We start from the raw sequence: 13,350 nt of genomic DNA, 5'->3' as shown, positions 1-13,350 counted from the left end.
TAACAATAACCATGCTCCACGCATATGGTGCAGGACGGGCCATTACTGCGCTGTGCTATAGTACTTCCAAAAGGAAGTAACAACATCACCATAGGGCAATGTGTAGATCAGGCTTGTCCACCTTACCGCCCGCAGGCCGCCATGCGGCCCGCCAAGGTATTTTCTGAGGCCCGAGGTGCTGCAATGGGAAAGGAAAGTAAACACTGTTTACTTTTCTTCCGACCCCTTGTCCCTCCCCCAGCGGCTGCCTAATGGCTGTCGAAGGGCTGGGAAGGGACAAGGCTCCCACACACACGGTGTCACCTTGACGTTGCGGGCGCTGCGTGTGGGACGAGGAATAGCCGTGTCCCGCTCGGGACGGGACGAGCCCGGCCGGAGCAGCAGGGGCTCAGCTGCAGTTCCCCCTACCTGCGCCGGGCGGTGCACGGCTCCGCCGCCGCCTCTGCTGCCTGGTGCCGACCCCGGCGGGTCTGGCCCATCCGGAGCACCATGCCGCTGAAGCTGGCTTCCCACGTGCTGCTGCGGATGGGAGGAGGCCGGCACCGGTCAGTAGAAGCGGCGGCGGAGCCATGTGCTGCTCGGGGCTGACTGGCGCAGGCAGGGGGAAAGTGCAGCTGAGCCCCTGCCGCTCCGGCCGGGCTCGTCGCGTCCAGTCTTGAGCGGGACACGGCTTCTCCCGTCCCCAGCAGCACGTGGGAAGCCGACTCCAGCTGCATGCCGCTTTTTCTGGCCGGTGCTGACCCGGCTGGGTCCGTCCCATCCGGAGCAGCGTGAGGCTGAAGCCGGCTTCCCACAAGCTGCTGGGGACGGGAGGAGCCCGGCCGGGTCTCTGGCGCAGAAGCGGCGGCAGAGCCGTGTGCCGCTCGGGACGGGACGAGCGGCAGGGCCTCAGCTGCACTTTCCCCCTGCCTGCACTGGTCAGCCCCGAGCGGCACACGGCTCCGCTGCCACTTCTGCTGGCCGGCCTCCTCCCGTCCCCAGCAGCACGGGGGGCCTGGCCTGACCTCTGCGGGGCGAGGCGGCCGGAGCCGGTGTCTGCTGGACCCCGCGCTCCGGGCTCGCGGCGCTGAGGCCGCCGGGGCTGTGTGCAGGCAGCCGGGCACGACGGTGAGCGGGGCCGTGCGGGCGCGTGGGTGAGGGGCTGCGGTGCAGGGGCCGCCTCGCTGCAGCCCCCCTCAGGCAGGGGCTGTGCTGCTCGGGAGATGGCGATGTGGAGCTGTTTATGTCTCCTCTTCAGTCTGCGGGGCAGTAGCTGGCTGGCTGGAGAATGGGTCCCTCCTGCCCCTGGCCACCAGCAGCTACCATGAACCTTGCAGGAAGAGGCAGGTGCAGTAGGGCTACACAGGCAGGGTCTCCCTGGCCCAGGACAGAGGGCGTTTGAATATGGCTCGCTGGCCCACTGGGTGATGAAAAGTTCATGATCCAGCCCCACATTCAAAAAGGTTGGATACTGCTGGTGTAAATGCACACCTAATTTTTATGCTGGGAATTACAAGATACAAAGTGTTCCAGCATTGGTCCAGTCATGATATCAGATGTATCTAACTGGTTGGTGTCACTGAGTCCCATTTGCCCCCTCTTCCTTCCCTCCCTCCCCTGCCTCAGTGCTGGTTTAATTGAAGGAAGGGCTGATGAGACTCATTTTTGTAGACTTGACTCCTAATTTGTACTGGCTTTTAAAGGCATCCAAATGCAAAATGAAGAGAAATATAGCTCACTGTCTAAGTGATAGCATTAGCTGATAATGCATTAGTAATGCATAACAGACAAATGCTCAAAGAGCATTAACAAGCTTTTGCAGGACTCTTCACATAGCTGTATCTGCCTTTGCAGGTAATTTGTAAAGGGAACAGTGAATGGTGCAGCTTCTTTCTCACTCCGTTAGTAATGCGATTTCTTGAGCTTGTGTGTGTGTCAAAAACATGATTGAGAGAGTAAGAATATGAACATTTCCTTGCTGGATTTGAGGAGATGTAACATGCTGCAAATAAAACCCTACTGATTCTTTCTAGGACAAGATGCATTTTTTTTTAAAGCAAAATGGAAGAACTTAGATGAAAAGCAGGTGATAGAAAAAATGCAGAGATAATTGTGTGGATTTCACAAGTCCTTGAAATCTAGTGCTTTTAAAAAGGCACTGTTTTTCAAGGGGTTGGAGAAATGCCATATTCAATTAGTCTACTCATTATTAACTGCAATTAACTAGAAAAAAGAAATGAATCATTCAGTTGGAAGCTATTAGTGAGAATACTTTTTTTTTAAACTGCTGTTGTATTGCCTTTGATGCGAGATATAGACAAATGCAGCCAAAGAAGTCAGATAATTTCTGAATAATGATGACTGAATTACATTTCCTCAAAGTACCTCTGTCTTAAAGACTAGACCATTTTTTTCATGTGACAAAAGGCCAATGGGTTAGCTGGCTGCTCTGCATATGAATGTATCTACCTGAAAAGAGAAAGTGTGTGTTGGGGGGGTTAAATAAATTGGAAGGAGAAAGCCATGTTACATTTTAAAAAAATAGTGAGGGTGGTGGTCATTGTTGTTAGACTAATACAAAATGCAGTGCTAATTTTGTGTTCTTGTGACAGCCTGTTAAGAAAACCCTGCAGACTATTCCTAATTGCCTTGCATCATTTTCTCCATAACCGCATTGGTGTTAAAACTGTTCATGATTATGTTGAATACATGACCCTAAGGGCCTATTTCTGTAAGCAGAGTGCTGGTAAAACTCCTGCTGGACTCTGGAAGGAATCTGTGAAATTTCACACCTCCTTATGAGGGGATGATGAACTAACCATCTCTGAGACAGTGAAGTTGGTCCAGTGAGCTGTACCTAATACTACTGTGTGAGTTGAGAGAGGAGGCTATGACCAACGCATTTGCTATTCCATTTCCTAGAGAATGAGTGCATTGTATCTACAATACGTCCTCCTCAGTGGCTGGTGGTCCAGTTTATAGTGAAGTCATGATCTTCCTTCTTAGCACTACTTAATCTAGCTGCTTAAGCTCCAAGGTCAAGTCAAATGTTTTAATTAAATCTGCTGTGCAGTGTAAACAAGTCATCAAATAGGCAGTTCTTGACTAAATATTTTTAAATGTAGTTCCTCCTGCAGCATTACTAAGTTACCCTTCACAATACTAAGTATTTAAAAAAAATAAAACTCACTTTCTTTTTTTGCTATTTAAATTAATTGAGAACTCTTGCATTACCTCTGGTCTGCACAATATAAATACACTGGTCAGGTTCACTTTCTAATGCACTGATACAATGTTAAATGGGCAACCACTGTCTTTTGCTCTTAGACCGATCTTTGAACCTGTTAGTAATCAAAGGGAATGTTTTTTCCTTAGCCACTTGATTTTTATTTCAATATCTAGGATGTTTAGAAGAGTAGACTCTTACTGATTTGTTTCATTTTGAAATAGCAATGAGACTGCAAACAGAACAGGACTCCACTTATTTATCCCCCTTACTCCTGCAAATTAGGTAGCAAGTCCCAAGAACTGAGGGTATCTGAAGATTTGCAGAGGGCTCTGTCTTGTTCTGCATGCTCTGTGTTTCCTACTCAAGTTGGACCGGACATGGAGAATACCCAGTGTCTTGCATACAGAGGTCCTAGATGGGCATATAAAAGATCTCATTTCAGTTCCTGGACTCAGCCTTACCAGAGTCTTTCCAGAAGCAAAGCAATATTTCAGTAGCACAGTAATTCGGAGCCTTTTGGAACTGTTCTATAAAATTTTCCATCGGTATTTTTGAGCCATCCGGTAATCTGAACAGAAAACTATATCCCTGTTAATTATTGGATCATCCTGTCAAAGCACATCTTCTGTTTATAGGATGTTAGCATATAGGTATCTGTTGTTTGTTTAACATTCTATTCAACTTTGTAAAATGTTTCTGTAGGGAGAAATTTAGTATTAGCAGCATATTATTCCTGGGATTAACTCTTCTGGAAGGAATGAACAACTGTGAAGTCTTAGAGGTGCTGTTGTTTTCTGCCAAGAAGTCAGAAAACATTTGTACAGCTTGCAAAGGGGAGTCTTATTTTAATCTCAAATTGACTTTTTGTAATTTGTTGTAATTAAAACATGATAGCCAGTGTACAAAAATTTCTAAAAATAATGAAGAGGCAAGGGGCTATCACTAAAAAGGATTACACCTCTGTTGCTCATGATTACAGGGAGGTGGTTAGGAAGGCCAAGGCAGAGACAGAACTAGGGCTGGTGACCAGAATTAAGGATAACAAAAGTCCTTTTTCAAATACATGGGGAGTAAGAAGAAGGCACTAGGTAACATGGGGCCCCTACAAGACAGGCTTGGCAATCTCGTGATTGCAAGAAAGGAAAAAGCTGATCTCTTCAATGAGTTCTTTGCCTCCATATTTCTGAGCAAATTCACTGACGACACCAAGATGTAGGGCAAGGTGGGCACACTGGAGAGGAGGGACAGAATCCAACTAGATCTAGACAGGTTAGAGGTGGGCACATGAGAATAGGATGGAATTCAGTGCAGATAAGTGCAAGGTGCTGCATCTAGGGAGAAGGAACCTGCAACACCTATAGGCTGGAGAACACCCTTCTTGTCAACATAGTGGCAGAAAGGGATCTTGGAGTCATTGTTGACTCCAGGATGGACATGAGCTGCTAATGTGAGGAAGGGGTCAGTAAGGCTAGCCACACCTTGTGATGCATCTACAGATGCATCACAAGCAGGTCCAGGGCGGTGATCGTTCTCTTCGATGCAGCTGGAGTACTCTGTCCAGGCCTTGGCACTGTACTTCAAGAGGGATGTGACTAGCATTGAGAGGGTCCAGATAAGGGCCATTCACATGATCGGGACAGCAGGCCAGGCCCTATGAAGATAGACTAAAGGGCCTGAATCTATTCAGCCTCCACAAGAGAAGACTGAGAGGGGATGTGGTGGCCGCCTATAAATTCACTAGGAGGGACCAGGGGAAAATAGGTGAGGCTCTGTTTCCCCGGGCATCACCTGGGATAACAAGGAATAACGGCTACAAATTGATTGAGAGTAGGTTTAGGCTTGATATCAGGAGGCATTACTTTATGGTTAGGGCTGTCAAGCTCTGGAATGGGCTCCCAGGGGAGGTGGTGCTCTCCCCTACCTTGGGTGTCTTCAAACAGAGGTTGGATAGATATCTGGCTGAGTTATTATGATCCCAGCACTCATTCCTGCCCAGGTTAGGGGTTTGGACTTGATGATCTGTTTAGGTCCCTTCCAACCCTAGAAACTGTGAAGCTATGAGGCATGGGTATAAGTTAATAATGGAGGAACAATGCATGACCAAGATATAGAAGAAACATGAACACACAGACCAATCTGCAGTAACTCTGTAGGCTAACAGAACAAGATGAACAAGAAGGCCAGAACTAGACATTGCCAAATGAAGCAGATTAGCTATGAAGGAAGACGGCCATTGTCCCACAAAATCAACAGGTGAGACAGTAAGTGATGCGTTTCCCTGCTTTCAGACATGTGCCCCCAGCTACCTCCTAGGGTTTGCAGAGACTGCAGGAGGGTAAATCTCTACAAGTGCAGAATCTCAACTTCCCTGTTTCCAGAGATTCTGGGGGCATGTTTCTGGGAGTGGAAAAAGCTGGGGTACTGGTATGGTCCCAGAGCTTTGGCTGGCAATCTGCTGGTTAGCAGTCTCAGCCCTAGGATCACACCAGAGTGAGTTCAACACCACAGTGGGGCAGCCCCAGCCCGGCTACCGCACCAGTGCCCCAGCTTTACTGGTTGCAGAAACCTCCATGGTGAGTCTCTAGGAACAGGGATCCCTGACTTCCCAGTTCCAAAGATGAGCCCCAGAAATTGCTAGGGAGCAGAGAAAGCTGGGGAGGTGTTCCCAGGGCTTGAGGGGCCTGATTGTTTGTGAGAAATCCTGGGGCATGCAGAATTAAGACCCTGAAGCCCTGGGAGTGCCTACTAGAGGTGGCAGGAGAGTGCAGGGAGCTCCAATTATCACGCTGTCCTGCCATAAAGCAGATAGATGTCCACTGCAATAAAGCGGTGCAATTTATTGCTACCTTTTGTCATGTCCACATTGTGGCACAGCAAAACGTATGGCTATCTAATTGCTGGTGCTTTATGCCACCGTAAAAAATTTTATGGCAGGACAAAGGTGGCAAAAGGCAATGTCTGTTTCCACCTGAAAACAGGAATTGAAACAGCAAGATAAGAAAAATGAACAGGCCAGAAAAAGCCAAACTTGCCTTTCAGGCACTGTTTTTATGATGTTCCTTTTTCTACTCAAAACCACAAATTAATTTTGTAAAGAAAACTGTAATGAAATGAATACTACTAAATGGTTATTTTTTAGTGTATGCATATAACTGAAGAAATAATATGTAGTCCTTGTATCTAGGTGAAAATTTAAAAAAATCTAATTTTAAATCAGTTGAAAGCTAACAAAGCAAACCAAATGTCCTAACAGGCATATTCTATTTTGTATAAATGATATAAATATATATAATTTGTACTGCAGTTATAAATACATATGTATAAGGTTTGTCACAGTGATGTTTTAGTTGGCTTTTTGCCTTAAGGCCTTTAGTCACACGCATATTACTATAGGCATTTGGTCATGATTTACTAGGTAGTTGATATTTTTGTGTGATATAGGATATATAAGAACTTCAGGTGTGTGTGTATGTATGTATAAAATGCTCCATGTGTAATAAGGAAAAGTAGAGCCCACAGTGAAAATATTTGTGTTAGTAGCTTTCTTAATAAGTTTACTATAATACACTGTATTAACAAAGCAAGACCAAACAGAAAAGATACTGTTATTTTAGGCTGTTCTGATCCTTCCCTCCTAATGCATTTTCCAGGTCTGCCACAGGGGGGCAGAGCAAGACTATATTTCAGTTTCTAAGCCTGTAACGCATTGGTTTCCTGTGCCTGTTGGCTTTTCACAATTGTATTGAAATGTGAATATTAACATTGAATTGAAAAATAAGAACTAAAATAAATGGTGTTCCTTTTTAAACTGTTCTTCTCTGGAGCAGAAACATGCTTATTCTGCAGAATTCTGTCAATGATCAATGTGGTGCATGTGGCCAGGAGTCCCTTTACAGAGGGGTTGACTGACACGTTCCCCAGAAGTAGTGCCTGATGGTTCAAAGCAACTTTGCATTGTCCTTGGGGAACCACACTTGTTTCTGGTGATCTGGCATGCAAATTCTTTTCAGCTAGTCTCATTTAACTTGGTATATTCTGGATCTAATTATTAGTAACTTGATGTCATTAAATAGTTCATTTATTCCCAGGAGTTTTGAGGTGGCACATGTTTCAAAGCTTGTCTCTATGGCTGATAAATAATCATCACTGGCACATGGAAAGATGCACAGCATCTCTTTCTGAAATAGCGTCAGAACTACCTTATTATTCAGACTGCCCTTGGAATATAGTACCATGCTGTCAAATTTCTAGGACGATGTTAAGTGTGTTGATAGAGGGGAAAAGGGCATAATCATCCTGTAAATCATAACCAGGATTACACAAGCCACCGCTCATTTATAATGCAAAGCCTGCTCTTTAATTGAAATAATTTGCCAAATTAGCTTTCTTTCAAAAATGGTGTTGAACATTAGAAAACCACTGACTGCTCCCCACAGAAATCAGCCATTTTAATAATAGTTGATATTGCTTCAAAAAATGTACAAACCTTTATTACTGATTTTTTTTTCTTTGAATAGTGAATCATATGGGAGTGTGAACATTCCCAGTCAATACAGTTAGAATGAAGAACTGAATGCCCCAAGCATCCAGATTTAAGAAGAGCATTGTCTGTTACTGATTTTAAAAAATACTAAAAGTGTTTTTCCCTTAGCTCCTACTCTCTGTGATACCTCAGTATGTTCTGTATTGGTGACAGAACCCAGCTGAAGCATGGACCAGTCTGTTGGCAGAGCATGATGGTGTGGAAAAAAATCCCAGACTTTATTAGGGCTAAACTCTTTCTCACTTACAATCCTGGCCAAGCAGTATTGATCTTTTGGGAAGGTATTTGATATTGAGGGAATGAATAAGCAAGAAGCAGGTTCCAGAGGGCTGCTGTCCAGAAAGCAGGATCTTGTATCTGAGGAATGACAGGATGGTATGACTTACTTCGCATTGGGTTAGGAACTTATAATAAGGATAGTCTGAGGAGAAATTCTGAGCTGAATTGGCTTAATTTTGCTGCACTATGTTCTATTACCATTACTTATACTGAGCAGTGCCACATATTTCAGTGGTACTACTACTCAGAGTTAGGGTAGCAGCATTATCCATTTGTTAGTAAAGTCATGCCCCAAAATATTTTTATACTACCTACAGTATGTGGTCCATGGACTGTGTTTGAGAAGCTGGAAAAAGCACCTGCTTATTTGGTGCAAGACCCTAGACACTTTGCTCAAGTCAGAGTTTGGCACAAATTTCAGTCGGCAAAGAAAGACATTTTTTAAGGTCTTATCTTATGGTCTGGACTTGTGAGCTGCTCTCCTTTTTAGGTATCTCTGCAAGTACAAGAATTTCCCTGCACAGAGCAGCTTGTAGAATCAGGCTCCTAAACTGTATGCTGTCCTAAGCAGGGAATCCATATTTGTTCACCGAAGTGCCAGGCACATTTATGACACTAAAAGAAATTGTAATATAATAAAGGGCTTAGTCTGTCTGTCTGACGGACTGTAACGCTGTTGGAGCACTCTGATTGATTAGTGAACCAACCAATCAGTGCAGAACAGTGCCATGATGGAGGAGATGGACTCGCCCCCCTGCTCCATCCCCGCCATCATGCTGGTGTTCTGCCGCCTCCAAGGAGCAGAGCCAGGGGCTGAGACCAGCGGTGCTGGAGGTGTCGGTGTTGCCAAGTGCTGGTGGAGGGGGATAAAGGGGATGGCAGGGCAAGCTTCCCTCCCTCCCCCTGCTCCTGGGGGGCAGTGCTCTGTCCCCACCTGCTTGCCCTCCTCGGTCATTCTTGATGGGCAATTCACTAGTACATTAATAATATCCAAGATGGAAAAGTGAACACAGCAGTAATGCCTCAAAAACCGCCTTTGTTAGTTGAGCTGAAAACATGGCTTTGAGAAGGAAATACTAACGGAGGCTTATGCTGAAAATCTGTAGATGAAATTGTTTGCAACATTTAGTACATGCCAATTAGACGTTTTTATTTCGGGCTGTAGTACTCCAACATCTGCAAGTAGCCTCCACAATACATCATCTTAAGAGGTTCTGCCTTCTGTTTTGTTTGGGATTGATTAGTGCTATTTTCCTAGTCACTGCTTTTTAAGACAATATCTATGTGAAAATAAAAAACTGAGGTTTAGTATAATGCAGGATATCTTTCTAATTTTAATATGACAGCCAGATCTGGAAAGGACAGGAAGAAGTACAAAGAAAGCTGGCTCCTGAATCCTTTGCGTCAAAACATTGGTGCATAATAAAGGCATTCTATGAAAGCTTTTTTCAATACTTAAATTACTTTTAAATTGCTATTACCAAAAGCTATAGAAATCTCATGGGTATAGTTTAGGATAAAGTCAGAGACCATAATCCACCTCTCACTTCTCAGGTAAATGCCCTAGGCATTAGATTGTAGGCTAAATTGGGTTTCCCTGTACTGGTCTTGAACCAGACACCACTGCCTCCTCTTTTGGCTACTGTGTTTGCAATGAGGTATATGCCTGCTGTCAGGGTCAAACAGTTGCCAGCAGGGGTAGAGAGCAAGGTACCAGCCCTGGGTGCTGATTTGGAGGGCATGCAGTCCTGTGCAGCCCAGCCTAGGAGCTGGGTAGACCCAGCCCCATGCCCAAAAGTATATCTGGGGTGGGAAACAGAGTGAAATGATACCCTTTCCATCCTCTTCCTTCACCCAAAAGGTTTGCTATGGGAAGCACAGTCCTGCACCTCGGGGTGGGAGAGGTGAACAGGGCACCAGGAGCAGACTCTGGGGAGCCTGCACTGCTGCCTGTCTCCCAGCAGCTACAGCCCAAGCATGCACTGCTATAGCTGCTCAGTTGAGGAAAGCTGGGGAGTGTGGGGTGGATGGGGGTAGGCAATGAAAGCCCCTCCTATTTTCCCCTCTTTCTTCTTTCAAACCCTCTTCTGCCCTAAGTGATGAAAGAGCTTGCTGCACTTCTGGTAATGATCTGCTTTCTTTCTACTTCTGGAGCTGGGGACTTGGGTGGATGTTAAGTGCCTTTTGCAGCTATTTAAATTACAACAGATTTTAAGCAAGGAGGTGGGTATTAAAGTGACTGACCTAGATTATATCTGAGGCCAATGTTCTCTCTAAGGAGCAGTGGTCCATAAGCGCGCCATCTTGGTCTGTGAGCATGCCGCCTTGGTCCAGCGTGGGGCATTTACCGAAGGGGACTGGGGGCTGCGGGCAGAGCCTCACTCGGGGCAGGCAGCGGCCCCTCCCCAAGGTGAGGCAAGGCAGGGATGGAGGCTGGGGCAGGCAACTGGTGTGGGCTCCTCTGGCTCCGGGGAAGCGCTTCACTCCCTGGCCCTGATGCGGGGGAGTGGAGCACTTCCCTGGAGCTGGCGGAGCCAGCGCCAGGGTCCCACCCCAACCTCTCCTGGTGCATGGCCTTGTAAAGGCTGTGTGCAGCCACACTTTTAGTTGTCCACGGCCGTGGCCACACACACCTTAGAAGGAACCTTGTCTGAGACTGGGCCTAGGCATTTAGAAATCTTTTCAAGCCAAAATAGAGTTGCCTAGCAGTTTTGTATTTACTGGGTGTGGTCAATTTGAATTGTCTTTTGTGCTTTAGGCACCTAGGGTGCAGACAGAAGTGAGTTTTTGCCCGATCTGGCTACAGAAAGCAGTTTATAGCTGTGACCAAATGCAATTGCATGGCTGCAGACAGCTTAAAAAAAAGCCCAATTAGGTGAAAATCTGACCCCTCACTGCATGAGGTATGGGAAAAAGATGTTTCAAAATGTCTTTTGTAACTGGTCTCTCTGCCTGTTGCTGTTTTCAGCATGACAGTAGGGGAAGGGAGCGGAGGGGGTTCAGTTTGGGGGTTTTCCTGATCACTTGCTCCACTGTCGGGGGGGGGGGAGAGTATTGGAGCCACCTGCAGGGGGGAGGGCTCTGATTCACCCACCCTACCCTTCAGTACTAGCTGGGGAGCACCAAGAATGAGCTCCCTCAGCTGCATTTCTCCCCTCCCATACTGAAAACAGGGAGTGCTGGCAGAGAGCTGTGGCCATTGCTATAGGAACATGGCTACAGGCTCCCAGCTTGTAGCCAGATTCCCCTTCCCCCTGGAAGCACCAGTGAACTTCTGTTTGGTCTGGCATAATGCTGTAACTCAGAACGCTTTGCAGAAATTGTTCTGAGTTACAGCTTCTGTCTGCACTCCTAAATTCCACCTCAGTCTTGTTTAGATACCTACATGGTGCATTTAGGTCTGGCCCTTGCATCCTAAATACTGGAGAAGCCTGATTTGCAAAGATGTTCGGCAGTCACAGATTTGTAAAAATATTTGCTCCATGTGCAAAATAGAGCTTTTAACATGTTTTCAAAAGTACCACATTTCCCTAAATGCTTTACTTTCACTCATCAGCCAACCTCTCTTGTCTTGAGGGGATTCTTTTTGTTGTATGAAATGCTCATGAAGTGATTGCTGATGAAAAAGAGGCTTGGATTTGGCAAGCAGCTGAATCTGAGGGAGGATATTTCACTTTGAAGTCTACCTGGCAGTTCAGGAAAGGAGTTAGATCTCATTCATGTCTTTTCTAGTTTGCCTTTATTGATTCCCGAAGATTGCTAAAATTTGTTGTAAATTGGTTATGTTCATGTGCTAAAACATTGTTTTTCCAGCTTGTTTGAGAGGGAGGCAGCTGGGATTAGGTTTGTTTACAATCTTGGGTAGCACTGTTGTGGTTCAAAGGATTTTTTTGACTAGTTACGTTTAGGGGTGGGTTATGTTGTGAAAGAATGATGATGCACTGCTTTTATTTTCATTTTCCCTCCATTTATTGGATCCTCTTTTTATAAGTCACTTCTACCCCCTTGCTCCAAAGAGAAGTAGAGTATTTGATGAAAAATCTAACCATGTCTTGCTGTCTATTTTAATTTTCTTTTTTTAGGTACACCTTTTTTCATCTATAAAATGAAGTGTGCCTGGAATTCACTGGGGGCAGGTGACTTCTAGCCAGTCCACGTGCCCTTATGTTTTTGTGCATAACCATAATTAATTTAAATGAACACTATTGTCCCTTTTATCTAAATGGAGAATTTTGTGAGTATACACATGGAAAATAAAACAGTTGTCGTTTTCTAATCCATGAAAACCGTAGTGAGGTGTCCAGCACAATTAACTGACATGTAACAAAAAAGTCCTTGATAAATTGTAGTTGATGCATCTAACACCCATGCTCCACATCCTGCATTGGTTACCTATTCAGTACAAAATATTTGCTCTTTTGAGTATCCTGTACAAAGTTCTGAATGACTTGGGACCTACCTCTCTTAGAAACTGTTTATTGCTATACTATTGTTCAACAAAGATACTAAAGAGGGTAGTCCAAGCCCACCTGCTAGGTGCTGGTAACATATGTATGGTTTCACAGTATTCAATAAGGCTATGATTCTGAAAGGAACTTAAGCATGTGCTTAAAGTTATGCATGTGCGTATATCTTAATGAACTGAGGCTAAAGGTGTAGTGAAAATCTTGTTTCATTAATTCTTTCTGTTCAAAATCAAATTAGTCAGACTTTGTTTTGGAATAAAGAATTCTTTATTCACAATTATTTGATCAATTATTGATGTAAATGAACTTTGCCTCCTAAAATGGGTTGTCATTTTCATAATCCTCCAGCAAAAGACCATTAATTATGCTATGTGATTTGGAAATGAAGGCCATGAACAGCCCATTATTTCTAGAACTGGACATTTTTCACCAGTAGAATCAATTTTGGAATTCAGCCTGCTTCTACTCTCTCTTCCCTGCTCCTTGTGCCTTCCTTAGACTGGGATTATCCCAGTCTGGGGAAAGTGTGTGGAGTGGGTGGGCTGGGGGAGGGAAGGGGGTGGAACTGGACTTCTGAGCCCCAGGATGAGCCAGATGCCCGGTTAGTGTACTCTCCCAGGAGTGACCTCCACCTCCACCAGGTCAGAGATGGATTTTTTTGTCCCTCCCAGAACTGCCATTTTTGTTTCATGAGATGCATGCACATTTCTGATTTCTACCAGGAAAGTTGTGATTCTCTTGATAGAAATGTAATGCCTGTATGTGGCTTATGTTATTGTTATGTGCCCTGACAACACAACAAGCTTATGTTGTCATTTTGCATGTTGTTTCTGCGCCTTGACTTGGTGGCATAA

The 13,350-nt window shown here is 45.0% G+C and overlaps 1 long non-coding RNA gene across 1 annotated transcript in view; it reads left to right on the top strand.

Annotated features, from left to right (window-relative positions):
* Positions 1-13,350, top strand: part of LOC149868404 (uncharacterized) — a 359,260-nt gene that overhangs the window by 4,670 nt on the left and 341,240 nt on the right. The gene's annotated exons all lie outside the window — the stretch shown is intronic.

This window comes from Crocodylus siamensis, chromosome 3 (assembly GCF_052110815.1).
Source record: "Crocodylus siamensis isolate JL-2025a chromosome 3, ASM5211081v1, whole genome shotgun sequence".
Lineage (NCBI taxonomy): Eukaryota > Metazoa > Chordata > Crocodylia > Crocodylidae > Crocodylus > Crocodylus siamensis.
Note: the sequence above shows the minus strand (reverse complement) of the source record. Positions and strands in the feature narration are given on the sequence as shown.